This window comes from Microtus oregoni, unplaced genomic scaffold (assembly GCF_018167655.1).
Source record: "Microtus oregoni isolate MIOR12 unplaced genomic scaffold, Mior012 000092F_000, whole genome shotgun sequence".
NCBI lineage: Eukaryota > Metazoa > Chordata > Mammalia > Rodentia > Cricetidae > Microtus > Microtus oregoni.
The window spans coordinates 612492-630819 of NW_024544601.1; the positions used below are offsets into that span (position 1 = coordinate 612492).

Consider the following 18328-nt stretch of genomic DNA (forward strand, 5'->3'; position numbering starts at 1 on the left):
TAAAAGAATACAGTGTCCATGTAATTATTTCGGGGCATAAGCTAGCCGAGCAGGCAGCCGGGGTGCTAGGGACGCAGCCCCTCTGCCTCTATTACTACAGATTGGCGCTCAGACGTGCAGACAACTGTATCCACTGAAAGCCTGAAAAGCTTGGGAAAGAGTAAAGAATGTTTTCTTGATTGTGACAGTTTCTCGGATCTACTCTGCTTGCTAGAGGCAAGCAAGCGCCTCATCTAAGAGAGGCTTCCTGACTCAGCTTTAGCTGCAAAACCCAGCAGCTCATTAAGAGGTCCTGCCACAAAACACTTAAATGGTGTTGACGAAAAGCTGAACGCATGCTTTTCGGTTTTCAGCCGTAGCAGGAAAAAAGCTGTGCCATTTAAAAATGCCGGCTTTCTGGGCTGTCCTGCCAGGGCAAACTCTGACAATTATGCAGGCGGTTCGTGCAGTTTGCAAGCACAGGCTGCTGAAGCTCGCTTGCTGGCAGGGACCTTGAAATGCCATAGAGTTCCGGCAGTAAACGTGGCTACAGTCAGTACCTCAGCCATGAGGCTGGAAAGCTAAGGAATGGGCTACATCTAGCCAGCAAAGCCACGCCTTTAATCCTACTGAGATTGCTTGGTAAATTAAAGACTCATGTGTTCAGAAAAAGAGAGATATACAGTAAAGAGAGATTCAAAAACAAAGAAAATTTTTAAATGGTTTACAGTGTGTTAAAAATATATGCAGACTAAAAGTTGAAGTTCTTAAAGTAAAAAACAAAAAAAAAAGGAAGAGAGTTGTTGTGTGTGGTAGTACACACCTTTAATCCCAACACTTGGAAGGCAGAGGGAGATTGATCTCTGTGACTTCAAGGTGTGGTAGCACACGCCTTTAATCCCAGTGCCTAGAAGGCAGAGACAAACAGATCTCTGTGAGTTCAAGGTGTAGTAGTGTACACCTTTAATCCCGAATGCCTGGGAGGCAGAGACAGGCGGATCTCTGAGAGTTCAAAGACAGCCTGGTCGACAGAGTTACTTCAGGTCAAAGATACAGAGAACCTGTCTCAAAAAGCAAAGAGTTAAAGGTAAAAATAAACAAAATAGAGGTTAAAACAAAGCTGCACAAAGATGGAAAATACACAGAGACTTTTGATACTGTATGCTATTATGCTCTCTTTAAATTATTTAAATGCTGAGGAAGGAGCAACAGATGCTAAAAGATATTTATTTATAAATGCTGCTGAGCTAATCCAACATAGATATTTTGATGCCTTGAATTTGAAATTTGGATCTAAGGACATGATGCTTTGGAAAGGAGTTTCTTATTCTGTTTTCACAGAGGATGAGACGCTGTTCATTTCTTCTATTCCGATTTGGTATGATGGACCACGCCCTCCTGAAGGGTTGGTGTGAACACCTTCAGAAAATTGCTTCGCTCAACTGCCAACTGAGCACACAGGTTATACCATGAAAGACCTAATTAACGATGCCCCCATTCAGCAGGAAGCAGTTTGGAGAGAAAAAACTGCGCCCATGTTCCCAAATATGGTTTATAAACGTCCTTTTACATTTAAAGGGGGATATAATATAGATATGAATAATTTACATTAGTATAGATTTTGCTTTATTGATAGAGATTTAAGGTCAATTTTGTTATATATATATATAAGTGTTTCTGATTTTGATTAAGGTATTGTGATTGTGTAGTTCATTTAAATATGTACTGTATAATTAAGAAATGTAGGTTATTAATGGATAATCATCAATAATAGTTAAAGCTTGTAGTCATGTTAGTTAGATTTTCGAGATATATAGAGATATATTTTAGATAGACATTCTTCATGTCTTTCAAAGATTACAGAATAGGACATTTAATGTTTTAATAACTGAGGACTTTTCATGACAATGAGACACTCTGTTCCTGGAAGCACCAATCTACTTCAAGAGGAAGATGGGCATTGAAGAGGCTCCTTATGGAGTTTGATAGCCATTTGGGCAAGAAACTGCTCTTGCCTGGACTATTGCATAAACTGGACACAGAGAACCCACAGAGAGAGGACTACTGAACTTGCCTAAGGTGAGATGATCTTTCGGGGTTCCTGATTCATGAAAGAGTCTGCGAGACATTCTGCAGGACACAGCAGATAGTGACTGAACTGACTTTGAATTTTCCTGCTTTATGGAAATGTCTACTGGATTCTATGGGCCTGAAGGCTGAAGGTTGATGCCCCAACGGTACAAAAGAACTTTGGGTGACTGTACAGGCAGCGAGATGTCTCTGTCATTTCTAGAATTTTGGACTTCTTGTTTACTTAGGTAATATTATATCCTTCTGGAGTCTTTGATGCTGTTGAAGAATAGATAGATAGTTATAGTTCTAGTTTTCCATTGTTATAAAAAAAGATAAAATAGATATAAATATTGTAACTGTAATTTTTTTTTTTGGTTTTTTGAGACAGGGTTTTTCTGTAGCTTTGGTGCCTATCCTGGGACTAGTTCTTGTAGACCAGGCTGGCCTCGAACTCCCAGAGATCCGCCTGCCTCTGCCTCCCGAGTGCTGGGATTAAAGGCGTGCACCACCACCACCCGGCTGTAACTGTAATTTTTACTTGATAACTGTTTTGTTATATGTAATTTTGCTATGTTAAGTTAAAGCCTTCCTTTTTTTTTGTTTTTTGTTTAAACAGAAAAAAGGGGAAATGATGGAGGAAGGTCATTGGTTAATTATAATAAAGAAACTGCCTTGGCCCATTTCATAGGTTGGAACATAGGTGGGTGGAATAAACAGAACAGAATGCTGGGAGGAAGAGGACGTGAGGTCAGACTCCACAGCTCTCCTCTCGGGAGCAGACGCCTGAGAGAGATGCCATGCCCCGCTCCCGGGCAGACACACGCCATGAAGCAAGCCGCCAGGTTAGACATGCTGAACCTTTCCCGGTAAGACCGGTGCTCACCGATTATTAGAGATGGATTGATCGGGATAACAGAATTAGCCAGTAAGGGCTAGGGCTAAAGGGCCAAGCAGTGTTTAAAAGAATACAGTGTCCGTGTAATTATTTCGGGGCATAAGCTAGCCGAGCAGGCAGCCGGAGTGCTGGGGACGCAGCCCCGCCGCCCCTATTACTACACAGGATGGTGGGGAACATGGTAAGGTCAATGGATTCCATGACTGTGTGCCTATTGTCACAGTTTTCTGTTGTGAAATGAGTTCCTTGGTCAGAAGGATCACTGTGTGGAATGCCAAATGGTTGATCAGGCATTCTGTAAGTTGACAGATGGTCGTTTTAGCAGAAGCAATATGTACAAGAATGGCATGTCTATAACCAGAATAAGTATTTGCTTCAGTAAGGACAGTGCTTTGTCATTTCCATGGAAGAAGTGGTTCAATGTGGTCAACCTGCCATCAAGTCACTGACTTGTCACCCCAGGGAATGGTGTCATATCTGGGTCTCTGCTGTTAGTAGATTTGGCATCAGCAGCAGCTGTAACCAGGTCAACCTTGGTGAGTAGAAATCCATGTTGTTTAGCCCATGCATAAGCATCATCTCTGCCACCATAGCCACTTTGTTCATGGGCCCATCAGGCAATGAGAGGAATGGCTGGGGATAGAGGCTGACTGTCCACAGAATGGGTTGTCCTGTCTACTTGATTACTGAACTCCTGCTCAGCTGAAGTCACCTTTGGATGAGCACTTACATGGGATGCAATTATCTTTCCAACCTTTACCCATTAAGAGAGATCTCTCCACATACTTCTTCCTCAGATGTCTTTCTTGCTAATTTTCCCAATTTTTGACGATCCAAACAACTCATTGTCTACAGCTCATGAATTAGCGGACAACTGTACATCTGGCCATTTCTCCTTCCAAACAAGCTGTATGACCATGTGCACCGCCCAAAGCTCTGCCTACTGTTAAGGTTTCCCTTCACCAGTATCTTTTAGTGTTGTCCCAGAAAAGGGTTGCAATGCTGCAGCTGTCCACTTGTAGGTGGTACCTGCATCAAGTGAAGAACCACCAGTGAACCAGGCCTCAGTCTTCTTTCCCTCACTCAACCAGTCATAGGACACACCCCAAGACGTTGTAGGTGCATACTTGTCAACAGGCAGCGTTGTAACAGGAGTAGAAACTATAGGCATGTGGGCAGTGTCTTTGTGTAACTTGCTTGTGCTTTCAGGACCTGCTCAGTCCTGATCACATAGGTACCACTTCCATTTGATGATAGACTGCTGCTGTGCACATCCTATTTTGTAACTTGGTGGGTCAGATAACAGCACATGATGAGTTCAGGTCACAGGGTAGTCTGGTTGTCAACTGCCAAACATTCAGTTTGGAAATGTTTATTTTAGCTTACAGCAAAAACTAAAAAGGCAGGATCCTGTAAGGAGAAACTGAAGTAGAGGGCATATGTGAATATTACTTCCTGGCTTGAGCTCCAGGGTCATGTTTCGTTACATTCATTGTACCTCCCAGGACCACCTTCCCACAAATGGCACTGCCCACCTTCCTATAGACCCTGTCACACCACTTACTATTAAAGAAGATGTCTCACAGACCTGCCCACAGGCCGATCCGTTGAAGGCATTTTCTGAGCTTCATTTTTCTTTTTCCTGAACACTTGGATTTGTTTCAAGTTGACAAAAATAAAAACCAGCCAATCAACCAATCAAGCAGTCAAGGAGTAAACAAAACAACTAGACATTATTTCTACTTACTGCACTTGGTTAACATTTCACCTTTCTCTACTCAACCCTCCACTGCCAAGTTCTCACTGACTAGTCTTTGAGTATTATTTTTAATGAAATCACTTTTCACTGTCCACACGTGGGTAGAAGTATGTAGTGTTTGTGCCTGCTGAAACCAACGTTTTTCTCTTTTGTCTTTAGTTCAAGACATACTCCAGGAAAACCTACTCAGAACAGGAGCTGGACTATTCTCAAAGAATCAAAGTCAATTTATGTAAGCTGATGGAATCCCTCTCATCCCAACCATGATGGCTCCCAGAAATAGGCAATCTAAGGCAAAGAAAAGCACACTCTGATTGCAGGTGCTAGGTGCAACTATTCCTCCATGCTGTCTTCATCAACATGATCTTAACATGTCATGTGCTTGGAGACAGTCAGGTTGTGAATATCAATGCCACACTGTTCCCAGTGATGCAAAGACAGTTAGCTCCTGTTTCAAGAGCTCTGGGGAAGACATTCGTAAACCAGAGAAGACATGTAAGGTGAGACATTCTGAGGATTGGTCAGGGTGAGTTCAGTGATCAAAAGTCTTTGTAAGGTTTCTCAGAAAGTGGAAATGTTAGTATTTGGGACAAGGAACTGAAGCTCCCTATGACAAGCAGATGTCTCCAGATCTCCCTCCACACACATATACACACTCAGAATGTCTTTCTCCAGCATCTGTAAAGACATCAGTTTGGTGACATATTGCCACACAAATTGGGTGGGTTTCAATCCCTTGTATATGAGGGAGGAGAACAGGTAACCAGTATTGAAGAACTATACCTCTCTCGTGTGGTTTTTCAAGACAGGGTTTCTCTATATAGCCCTGGCTGTCCTGGAACTTGCCCTGTAGACCAGGCTGGCCTCAAGCTCACAGAGACCTTCCTGCCTCTGCCTCCCTAGTGCTAGGATTAAGGCCATCACCACCCAGTACCTATAACTTTTTTGAGAAGAGGTTGTTGCTCATGGCTCCCACTTATTCCAATGATATCCTGTTACAGAGAAGTGAGTCTAGACAAAGTGGCACAAATGTCCCACAAAATGCCTGCCTGAATTTACTGTTTTTCTTCTCTAGGCCTTCCAGGATATTTCTCAACACTTCACTGAGGAAGAGTGGGCAAACCTGGCCATATGGCATAAATGTGCTAATGGGTTTATGAAAAGAAACTACATAATGACAGGCCTAAACTAAGTAGCAGGAATTTGTGGGTTCAGAGAGTCCCCTATTCCCTTTTAATGCTGGGGTTTCTTCTGAGCCTGTAGTTGGTCCCCCTCCGCTATGTTCCTTCTCTTCATGGGAAAATGTCCAGGGAGTTGTTGAGCATCCTGACCCTTTGTATCCCGTCCATGGCTGAAAGCAGAGATCAGCCAGCACAGTGCAAGTCTGTGTCCTGGGCTTTTATCTCCTGTAGGCCTTAGTTCCTGTGGGTATTATTAAATGGGGAAACATCCCAGAACTCCCTGTGTATCCATCTGCTCATGCTGCCTGGTGAGGGACTAACAGTTTGATTCTTTCCATGAATCTTAGTCAATATCCTGGTTTTCATGACTTGCAAGGAGCAGGCCATGGGATTCTTGATCAATGATTCTTATAATGGCCGTAGCCATAGCAGTGAAGCTGAGTGGGCAGAGCGGGTCTATGAAGGTCTTTCAGTCAAGATGCCTGGCTAAAGAGTAAGAAGCTTCTTTCTTTGGGTCAGGGCTGAGTGGACATGTATTATGTATTGTGGATAATAGGCAAATAGTAAACATGTAACACTTTCAGTTTATAGTCTACATTGTCCGGTGCCATGTCCTAAACACAGACAATCACACTCCACCCAGATAGATATGAGCAGATCCTGATACCTTTTCTTTGGATACTTCCCTTATCCTAAAGTCTTGTACTTTCAAGAAACTCATGTAATCAGGGTACAGGAAACAAGAGGTAGGTTCTCTCTGATGTAACACAGTTAATGAAAACCCAGAGACAGAAATTTGGATCCAATTGAAGTTCAGAAAAGTGAAACAGCTAGCCACTGGCTCTATCTCAATCCAAAATGACAATCCTGCCTACGGGAATCTCAGAATGAGACTGTGTGTGAGAGATGTCTCCCTGTGCCCACCGTTTTATAATCTTGTGTAGTACTGGGATTAAGGCCATGCACCACCAGAACCTGGTTTCTATGGCAAATTAGCATGGCTACTGGGATTAAAAGTGTGTGTTATTGTGGCTACTGATATTGAAGGTATGTTGTCACCATTGCTTGGTGTGTAAGGCTGGCCAGTATGGCCGTTTTACTTTTCTGATCTTCAGGTAAACTTTATTTATTAAAATACAAATGATATGCCAATACACTCTGAGATATATAACAAGTTAAAATTGAGCAGTTAGATCTCCAAGAGCCTGTATATAAAAGGAGATTTTGCTGTCTTTGTCCTGTCCCACAGCCACTTCTAAATCACTCAGAAGCTTAATATTAATTGTAAACTGTTTGACCAATAATTCAGTGTGGAGGCCCAAAAGTATGAGCCTATTTCCACCTTGCCTGAAGGTCAGAGAGTTTTGTCTTGCTCAAAGTTGTTGTCAACAAGTGTGGCTAAACGCCCTGATGTAGGGTGTGGTTACTAGGTGTTTTGAACATTAAGATGGTCCATACAGATAGATCCACTCCATCCTGACCAAATGTCAGAGAATTCAAGCACACTTCTGCTCCTTCTTTGGAGTTAGGAGGTTTGACCTAGAAAGTGGTTGCCTTTAGGATACTTGGTCTAGGGTGGGCTCATTGCCTAAACAACAGAATGCATTTCTCAAGAATTAATGACTTGATGTCTCAAAGTATTGAAGCAAGTACGTGCTCCAGTTGTTCTTTGTATCACGTTAAAGCAGTCTTTTGTGTTCTTCTTCCTGTTGTATTGGCGTATAATAGTGTATGGAAAATTAAGCATGGGCGGACTCAGAAGTCAGAATTCAGCATTCAGGAGTTTCCCTCTCAGTACTATCCTATGTGTCTGTGATTCCTTCTTAGGTCTGTTCCTCCTACCTAACTTTTCTAAGTCTCATGACCCTACCCTAGAACATACAAACCCACCATGGCTAGGACTTCAGCAGTATTTAACCTAGATCCTGACAGTTCAGGCTTATTACTAACTAGTTCTTACATTTAAATTAACTCATTTATTAATTTATATATTGTCTTGTGGCTCTCTCTTTTATTGGTCTCCTGGCATGTTGTTTCTTGGGCAGCTGCTGGCATCTCTCTATCTTTACCTTTCTTCTCCCATATCTCTGCTTGGAATTCTCACCTGGCTCTATCCTGCCTTGCCATAGGTCAAAATAGCTTCTCTATTAAACAATGAGAAGAATAAATATTTACAGCATTTAGAAGGGTTATCCTACAACACTTACCCTTTTCTGTCTAATTAAAAAGGAAGATTTCAACTTTAACATAGAAAATTACAGACAATAAATGCTATTAATTAGGAATTACAGTTCCTAGTAATTTGTATTTAGTCTATTTGTATTTGACAAAATTAAAGAAAATATTTAATTATCCTGTCTTTGTGAGTTTAATTTTTTATATCTAATCTCCTTTTTATCATAACTAAAAAATAACTATAATTATAGCTATAAAGTCTTCAACTCCATTGGAGGCCCGGGAAGGAAATATTACCTGAGTAAGCAGGAAGTGCAAACAAGCAACTTCCAAAACGTGTGAGAAATGACAGAAACAGCTGGCTGCCTGGGCAGTTACCCAAGCTTCCTCTGTAACATGGGGGCATCCATCTTTGGCCTATAGGCCTAGCATATCTGACAGACTTGTCTGTGAAGGTCAGCAGTCACCTTTCACGGGTCCTCCTGGTCCAGTTTAGAGAGTAACTGTCAGCAATTGAGGCAATGTCAGTTTCTTTGCACACATGGTTAGCTTTTGTCACTAAGAGATCAGACTCTACACAGAGTTTCTTTGTTGTCCATCATCTTCACTGGAATACATTGGTGCTGCCAAGAGTAGATGTGTCTCACTGTCATGAAAAGTATGTTACTAAAACTTCTTAAATGCCATATTTTGTAGGTCTTTGAAATGTTTGAAGAATACCTATCTGAAATGTATCTTTGTATGTTGAAGGAGCTGCGGGCTGCATTCCTGCCACCCAGCTCCCAGCTACCGGCTAGCTTTACCCAAAATAACAACACACAAATTGTATTCATTTAAACACTGCCTGGCCCATTTCTATTAATGTGTGTAGCACCAAGGTGCGCTTACCAGGAAGATTCTAGCCTATGTCCATCCTGGGTCGGAGCTTCATCGCGTCTGCCCCAGAGAGGAGAGCTATCGAGTCTGAGCTCACTTACTCTTCCTCCCAGAATTCTGTTCTGTTACTCCACCCACCTAAAGGCTGGCCTATCAAATGGGCCGAGGCAGTTTCTTTATTAGCCAATGACCTTGTTCCATCATTTTTATAACTAGAAAAACTAACTGATATGACTTTAAGTTTGATTCTTACAGATGACTAAGTCTGCAAATTTCTATTTAATTATATATTACATTTTTAATTGAGCTGTATAAACACAATATCCTAAGAAAGAGTAGAAATATACATATAGACTAACAAAATTAGTCTTAAATTTATTCCATGAAGTAAAATCCAGGCCAATATAAAATATTTTGAGATTAACAATTGCTCTTTAGATTAAGGTATATTTAATTATCTACTCTTTCCCCCATTTCCATACCACATCACCCTTTCTTTTTTAAAATTTATTTATTTTTCCATCCAAAAATTTACACTTACTCCCCTCCTCCCATTCCTGTCCTGTTCTCCTCCCTCCTCCTCCTTCATTAAGAGATGGCAGGGAACCCTGCCCTGTGGGATGTCCAAGGCCCTCCCCCCACATCCAGACCTAGAAGCTTTGCATCCAAATAGACTAGGGTTCCAAAAAGCCAGTACATGCAGTAGAAACAAGTCCCAGTGACTTTATCAATGGCTTCTCAGTCAGCCCCCATTGTCAGCCACATTCAGAGAGTCTGTGTTTGATTGCATGCTCATTCAGTCCCAGTCCAGCTGGCCTTGCTGAACTCCCATTAGAACAGGCACACTGTCTCAGTGGGTGGACAAACCCCTCGCGGTCCAGGTTTCCTTGCTCATCTTCTTCCTCCTTCTGCTCTTCAACTGGACCTTGGGGGCTCAGTTCGTTGCTCTGATGAGGGTCTCTGTCTCTATCTCCATCCGTTGCAGGAAGAAGGTTCTATGGTGATATTCGAGATAATAATCAGTGTGATGGTAGGGCAAGGCCAGTTCAGGCACCCACTACTCTGCTGCCCAAGGACCTAGCTGAAGACACCCCCGTGGATACCTGGAATCCCCCCTTGAGCCAAGTCTCTTGCCATCACTAAAATGGCTCCCTTAATGTGGATATCTTCTTCCCTGCTCCTATATCCGCCCTTCCTCCATCTCTACCCTCTCACTTCCCCAAGCACTCTCCAGTCTTTCCCTTTTCCCTTCTCTCTTCCTCTCTCCCCTCTCCCCTTCTCCTACTGCCACCCCCACCTTTACCCCCACCCTTATGTTCCCAACTTTTGCCCTGCAGACTTGTTTGCTTCCAATTTTCAGGAGGGTCTATATATGTTTTTCTTTGCGTTCACCTTGCTATTTGGCTTCTCTAGGCTTGTGAACTATAGGCTTAATGTCCTTTGTTTATGGCTAGAGTCCACTAATGAATGAGTCCATACCATATTCATCTTTTTGGGTCTGGGTTACCTCACTCAGGATAGTGTTTTCTATTTCCATCCATTTGCATGCAAAATCCAAGATATCATTGTTTTTTTACCGCTGAGTAGTACTCTAATGTGTATATAGTCCACACTTTCTTTATCCATTCTTCCATTGAGGGGCATCTAGGTTGTTTCCAGGTTCTGGCTATTACAAATAATGCTGCTATGAACATAGTTGAACAAATGCTTTTGTAGTATGATTGGGCATCTCTTGGGTATATTCCCAAAAATGGTATTCCTGGATCCTGAGGGAGATTGATTCCCAATTTCCTGAGAAACCGTCACACTGATTTCCAGAGTGGTTGCACAAGTTTGCATTACCACCAGCAATGGATGAGTGTTCCTGTTACTGCACATCCTCTCCAGCATAGGCTATTATTGGTGTTTTTGTTTTTAGCCATTCTGACAGGTGTAAGATGGTATCTCAGTAAATTAAAATAAAAAAAAAAAAAAAAAAAAAAAAAAAAGATGGTATCTCAGTGTTGTTTTGATTTTCATTTCCCTGATTGCTAAGGAGGTTGAGCATGATCTTAAGTGTCTTTTGGCCATTTGAACTTCGTCTGCTGAGAATTTTCTTTTCAGTTCAGTACCCCATTTTTTAATTGTGTTAATTAGAATTTTCATGTCCAGTTTATTGAGTCCTTTATATATTTTGGAGATCAGACCTTTGTCTGATGCGGGGTTGGTGAAGATCTTCTCCCAGTCAGTAGGTTGCCTTTTTGTCTTAATGACAGTGTCCTTTGCTTTACAGAATCTTCTCAGTTTCAGTAGGTCCCATTTATTCACTGTTGCCCTTAATGTCTGTGCTACTGGGGTTATACATTGGAAGTAGTCTCCTGTGCCTATGTGTTGTAGAGTACTTCCCACTTCTCTTCTATCAGGTTCAGTGTGTTTGGATTTGTATTGAGGTCTTTAATCCATTTGGACTTGAGTTTTGTGCATGGTGATCGATATGGAACTATTTTCATTCTTCTACAGGTTGACATCCAGTTATGCCAGCACCATTTGTTAAAGATGCTTTCTTTCTTCCATTGTATATTTTTAGCTCCCTTGTCGAAAGCAAACTTTTGTTATTTGCAGATGATATGATTGTGTACATCAGTGACCCCAAAAACTCTTCCAAAGTACTCCTACAGCTGATAAATACCTTCAGTGATGTGGCAGGATACAAGATCAACTAAAAAAAAATCAGTAGTCCTTCTATACACAAAGGATAGAAAAGCAGAGAGGGAAATCAGAGAAACTTCTCCTTTTGTGATAGCCACAAATAGCATAAAGTATTCTGGGTTTAAACTAACCAAGGAAGTGAAAGATCTATTTGACAAGTACTTTAAGGCTTTGAAGAAAGAAATTGAAGAGGATGCCAGAAAATGGAAGGATCTCCCATGCTCTTGGATGGGTAGGATCAACATAGTAAAAATGGCAGTTTTACCAAAGAAAATCTATAAATTCAACGCAATCCCTATTAAAATCCCCCAAAAATTGTTCACAGACCTTGAGAGAAAAATAATCAAATTTGTATGGAAAAACAAAAAATCTAGGATAGTCAGAACAATCCTATACAATAAAGGAACTTCCGGGAGCATTACCATCCCTGACTTCAAACTCTATTACAGAGCCACAGTAATGAAAACAGCTTGGTATTGGCATAGAAACAGAGACGTTGACCAATGGAATCGAATCGAAGACCCGAATATTAATCCACAAATCACCCTTTCTACTTTTAGAAAGGGATTGACTAAGATCAATACAAATTTCTAGCCAGCCCTCTTGAAATGAAAACAAACATTTGTGAACAATCAATTGGAAATTTGGGCATAGTTCTCTAGAGTAGTTCCTGTTGATAGATGGCCATCAATCTTTGAGGCACCTAGAGAAAATTTTAGATAATTGTCAGTCTTGACTGGGGTAGTCTGGGAAACTGGATTATCTCAGCAGTCCTACAGCTGTTTTAGATGAGGGGGAAATGCTGTGGGAAAACCCTTTTGTATGAGGTGAATATGTTTTATTCTCATTGGTTAAAAATAGCTGATTTGGCCTATAGCAAAGAAGGATGGAACCAAGCAGAAAAGCTAAACTGAAAATACAAGAAAAGAAAAGGGGAGAGTCTGGGCAGAAACCAGTGTGCTATAGAGCAGGAAGATATACAAGACCACAGGTAAAGCCCCAAGTCATGTGGGAACACACAGATAAAAATAGATGGGTTAGTTTAAGTTGTAAGAAGTAGTTAGTAAGAAGCCTTAGCTAATAGGCCAAGCAGTTTGTAACTAATATTAAGCTTCTGTGTGATTAATTTGGAACTGGGCAGCCTAGAAACAAAAGCACTGCCTCCTTTTATACCTGGATAGACCATCCAAGTGCCTTTTGCCTTTCTTGTGGCTTCAGTTATCCTCAAACCTTAGTATTGGACTTTTAGGTAAAATTTTTTCTTGGCATTCTGCCATGGAACCCCAAAACTATAACCATCTGATGTCTAAAAGACTTCCAGGTTTGCCTATTTCTGAGGGAAACACTACTCTTCTTAGCTTAAGAAATTTCAATATCAACCAAATGTCCTGAGGTTTTCTCATTCTAGGGTAACACCAAATACCCTCTGTGTGAGGAACTAATTTTGCCACAATCTCTGTGATAAAGCTACAATCTTCAAGCTCCCAGAGACCCCCAAAGTGTATTATCAAAAATGTTCCCAAAGTTTTGGGAGGCATCAGACTAATGGATTTTGAAACACTCCACAATCCTCTGGCATGAGTCTGGCCTGGCAGAATCAGAAATCATAACTCTCCATGCCACAATTCTTTTGCACACAGCCAAGTAGCAGTCTTGAAATACATTTCAATTAATTGATCTACTTTTCTTCTTTCTAGTGGACACAGAGAACTGAGAAAGACCAACCTCCCTTTGAATTTGCAGCCATCATCCCAACCCTTTTCCCTTAAAACAGGAGTATACACACACACACAGACACACAGACACACACACACACACACACACACACACACACAAGACATACACACACTACACATGGAGTGAGACTCTGTAGCACAACACTGTAGTGTGCGTTATCCACTACTAAGCCTGGCTTAGGAGAATCCTTTAGCCCAGCATTTCCCTGTTCACTTACCATCATAGATCTCTGTTCCGCCTCGCTCTTGTTCTTTTGCGCGTGCTCTCTCTCTCTCTTGCTCTCCCTCTCAACAGAAAAAAATCAAATTACACAACTCTTGCAGATGGATAGAAGTTTCAATATACACCCAGAGTTCCATGCAATTTCTAGTGTTGATTAATTTTTTACATAGCACATTAAAATTTTACTGATATAGAACAAAATTGGTGGGGGTTGACTGAAGCAGTGTCTGTAATGAGATGAAAGGTGAGATAAATATCTCAGATTGTCTTTCACACAATGAATCAACTCTATTTTAGGGAGTACACAATGGGAGGAGGCCACAGCAAAGGATAACGGCAGGAGCAATGTGAGAAAGTATAATGATGTGCTCTTATGAATACATCATAGTGAATGTAAGCCTTTTGGATGATAACTCTAGCAAGTTAATTTAAAACAATACATTTTGGGACAGCAAAATGCTTCATTTGATGAAAAGGAAAGTATCTTATTTAAAATAAAAATATATCAGGGTAGAAGGCAGAATAATAATAATAACCTGATTTAGAAACAACAGGAATAGAGTGCTTCTAAGCTCACATGTGTCTTCTTTCCCGCAGATTGTGCATGGTTTCCCTATGCTACGAATGAACAAGAAGAGTGAAAGTTACCTCGACACTAGTAGCTCATGAAACCTCTTGATCTCCGCAGTATTGGTAAAGTGACACCTTTTCTAATACCGCATGCAGTATTCTCTCAGTGGGGGAAGGTGTGATGCTGTACCTGGCACCACATTCTTTGGTACCTACATCCGTGTTGCACAGTCATGCCTTCTTATTCCTTGACATCATTTCTGCACACCATCCTGGTCTAGCAGCGTCTTCTCCCCTCTGTTTGTTCTTTTATTTACTCTCCACACATGCTTATGTGCAAAGATTTATATTTCATAGCATCTCTGCCCTTCACAGACCCTGTGGATTCCTTTATTGCTTTTCTTCCCCAAATCTTCTTGGATTCACACCCCTAGTTATGTGAATACTTTCACTTTTTGTGAATCTCACACTGGAAAAAGGATATAATCAGAAGTTTCAGTTCAGGAAACATGATTCATTTACTGCACTCCTTATTACTCCACACTTCTGGGGTCCTCTTTATTTAGTAGAAATGAAAGGCTATGATACCTCAGATGTGAGGATGCACATTAAAGATGCACAAACAAGACCTATAGATCACTCCACACTTTGTCTGGGTGGGAGGGCCTCAACAGGCTCTATTGTTCTCAGGGAGCGTATAGCAGTTAATAGTTTCTTGGTAAGGGACAAAAATGTCTAATCCTTCTCTAAGGACCCTTTACCCAAGGAGTGGGGAAGATTTTCTTTAGTGTTGTAGCCACTGGATAGCTGCAAACAATACAAATAACCCTTCACCTAGGCTCCCCTAAGAAACCCTGATCAAAATATTGGTTCCCCTTAAAGAAACCAACAGGAAAGTAGAAAGTAGAAATGAGTGGGATCTAAAAGCGCATCATTATGAGTGGGAGGCAGTGAAGACAGCATAATGTGGAGTGAATGACATAAAATACATTATATTCATATGTGAAAGTGTTATAAGAAACTCTCAAATATAAACAATATATGCTGGAAAACCTTAGAAACAGAAAATGCATGAGAAGATGCTTTGTAACTTGTAAAGCACTGTAGAAATACAACTGATACATACCCTTAATATGTAAAGGATGTGGAAGGAAGCAGCATGGGGAGGAGACAGGTCCACATGGCTCAGGAAGGGCTCAGGGGTGCCTGCACTTCTGATGGAAAGCAGGATAACCTGCAATATGTCATGTTCTACTCGGTGTCATTTATACACCATTGCCTTCACAATATCACACTAAATGAAATATGGATGGAAGTATGTTCTAGTGGGAGGAGGTGGCAAATCTACACATAATAGTAGGGGTGGGGCAGAAGCTCATAGCTGGAATGACCTTTGAACAGTATTGCTGCTATTCTAAATCTGTTATCCTCTCTGAGCAAGAGCTATCAGACAGCACAGAGAAGGCCTATGGCCATGAGCTTGGAACCAGCTCTCTGCTTGTCTGATGAAATGGGGTGAACACTTCTTTCCTGAACCAGCCCTCATTTGGCAACCTTTCTCCACATCAGGACCCAAGAGGAGACGTGAGAGCACCACAAACCACAGGTTGCAAAACAGAAAGCTCTCCTAACATTTTAAGAGGACAGAAACCATGAAGAATAATGACTACATCTATACATGAACCCTCAACATCTCTCCCTCACCCTTAAAAACATACTTTAATTCTATGTTGTGATGATTGGTTCCCCCAAATCAGTGATTATTCTAATCCTTTGAAGTGCAACATGGAAGCTTTCTCTGGATAATAGGATTATGTTGTGGATAAAAGGAATTGTCTTTACTCAGGATGATCTGGGCTCCCAAACCCAAGGTCAGCTCTCAATGTGTAGGCTGTATAGAGGCCCAGTGAGGCTGCCTCTGTGATCTGAGCAGAGGGTTTTCTTAGGATGCTGGCTCTGCTATGGGGCAGAAGGAGAATGTGAAGCCTTGGTATGGCAGGAGGAAGAGTTGAAGACTGTGTGAGTAGCAGTGCGAATTCATTGGCATTTCTTGTCTTTCTCTCGTTTCCTCAGCCTCAGACAGAAAGGAAGTTGATGATGAGAAGAATGTAGCTGTCATTCACAATCACAAGCAAAGCCCTGGAATCTTTAATATAAATGTTATAATAAATGAAATGAATATTTCCCACAGTAAGGCATTAAGGGTTAGTGTTCTTCCTGTGTGCCAAGCACACTCTCAAACCTGCTTCTCTGTTCTCTTTGGACTCATTTAATTTTCTCTTAGCGATATGTTTGTTGGCCTGCACATGTTTAAGCCATGTGTAATTGCATGTGGGGTCAGGTGAGGACATACAGAAGCCAGAAGATGGCCCTGGGGTCCTCAGAGATGATGGGCTTTCAGCTGGTTGGGAGCTGTCTGGTGAAAATGATGGGTTCCCATCAAGTCCTCTAAAAGGGCAGAAAGCACTTTGCATTGCTGAGTCATCTCTGCAGCTCTCCAAACCTTGCTCTGACCATGTAAAAAAATTGTGTTAGTGCTGTTTGTTCTCATCGCAAATACATCAGAATTGTTCTGTGTCCTACATCGTAGGCGTTGCTCTCACCGTTTGCAGAACACTCTACTGAATGCCGAGCGCCCTATTGACATTTCTTTTCATGCTTGCTTTGAAACACTCTGTTCCTACTGCTCTAACTCTGCGTCATGCGCTCCCTAAACAATCATTAGTGTGGGCCAGACTGTGCAATTGCCCTTCTGCCTTGAACTCTCTCAGCATTATGCTTTCTCTGTGGTAAGGAGCCTCTCGGTTTTTTATCCTTACCGTGTGACAATGATGTTAATCATCCATAGTTCCTTGAACCAGGCATACGTATAATGCATGTTGCTGTCTGTTTTCTTGAGTTTATCTTAGAACTCATATACTATGACTCATTTTCTGTATTGAAGTTCATTACTCTTCTCTTGTCGAAATGTGGGCATTGTTATTTTGTAATTTCGGATTATTTTATATGCACTTGCATGCACACACACACACACAGACAGAGAGAGACAGAGAGAGAGAGAAGAGAGAGACAGAGAGAGAGACAGAGCGAGAAAAAGAGAGAGAGAGAGCAAGGGAGAGAGAGAGAGAGAGAGAGAGAGAGAGAGAGAGAGAGAGAGAGAGAGAGAGAGAGATCCACTTTCTGCAGGTATCGCCAGTCTTCCTCCACTAGAAAGGCATCTGCGTTAGGCCCGTCTTGCTGTGTTTACTAGTCAGCACGTGCTATTCTTCCCTGACCCTGCATCAGCCACTGGCACATAAAAACTATTTGCAAAAGTTGTAAAAGTCCCCCTGGTTATTGCTTCTTGTATATCAACTTGACACAAGCTAGGGTCATTTTGGAAAAAGGAATCCTAGTTGAAAAAATATTTCTGTTTGGGATTGGCCTTTAGGCATGTCTGTAGATCTTTCTGTTAATTGATGACTGATGTAGGAGAGTCCAGCATACTAGGGGCAGTGCTACCCTTGTGCACTGGTCCTGAATGCTGTAAGAAATCACCCTGAGCATGTGATCAAGAGCAAGCTGATAAGCTGCACTCCTCAACGACCTCTTCATCAGTTCCCACCACCAGGTTCCTACCTTAAGTTTCTGCCCTGACTTTCATGAATGACAGACTACAAGCTTTAAGATGAAATAAACCCTTTCCTCTCCAAGCTGCTTTGGTGTTTTGATTTTTTTAAACACAGCAATAAAAACCCCAATAAAACACTTTCTTTTATTCTGAGCATAGAGATTTGTTTGTGAGAATTTTACTTTTGGCGATTTTTTAGAAACTGACTTGATTCATGAAAGCTGTTATGTATTTAACAAAGCAAAAGCAAGTGGACATGAATTGTGTTCTGTGCAAGGTCCTAGGTTCTGAAGTGGTAGGATTGTTTTAGCAAGGAGCAAAGTTGATAAATGTTACTGCCAGTGTAGAGCTGTTGAGATTGAGGAAGTTTTCAGCTTGTATGTTGGTAGACATCATAGTTTTAGCAGGATTTGGCAGCAGGTGGTCTTCTCCTTGACCTTTGTTGTCAGAATGATGTTTTGGTTCAGGAAGTGAAAGAGGTCCTTTGTCATTTGTGGAACCATAGAGAAAGCCATCACCTTGTAATGTGATGGAATCTGAAAGGACATGAGAGAAGGGGCCAT

At 41.5% G+C, this 18328-nt stretch overlaps 1 pseudogene; it reads left to right on the forward strand.

Annotated features, from left to right (window-relative positions):
* The window catches only part of LOC121442551, a 35582-nt pseudogene that overhangs the window by 13791 nt on the left and 3463 nt on the right, over positions 1-18328 (forward strand).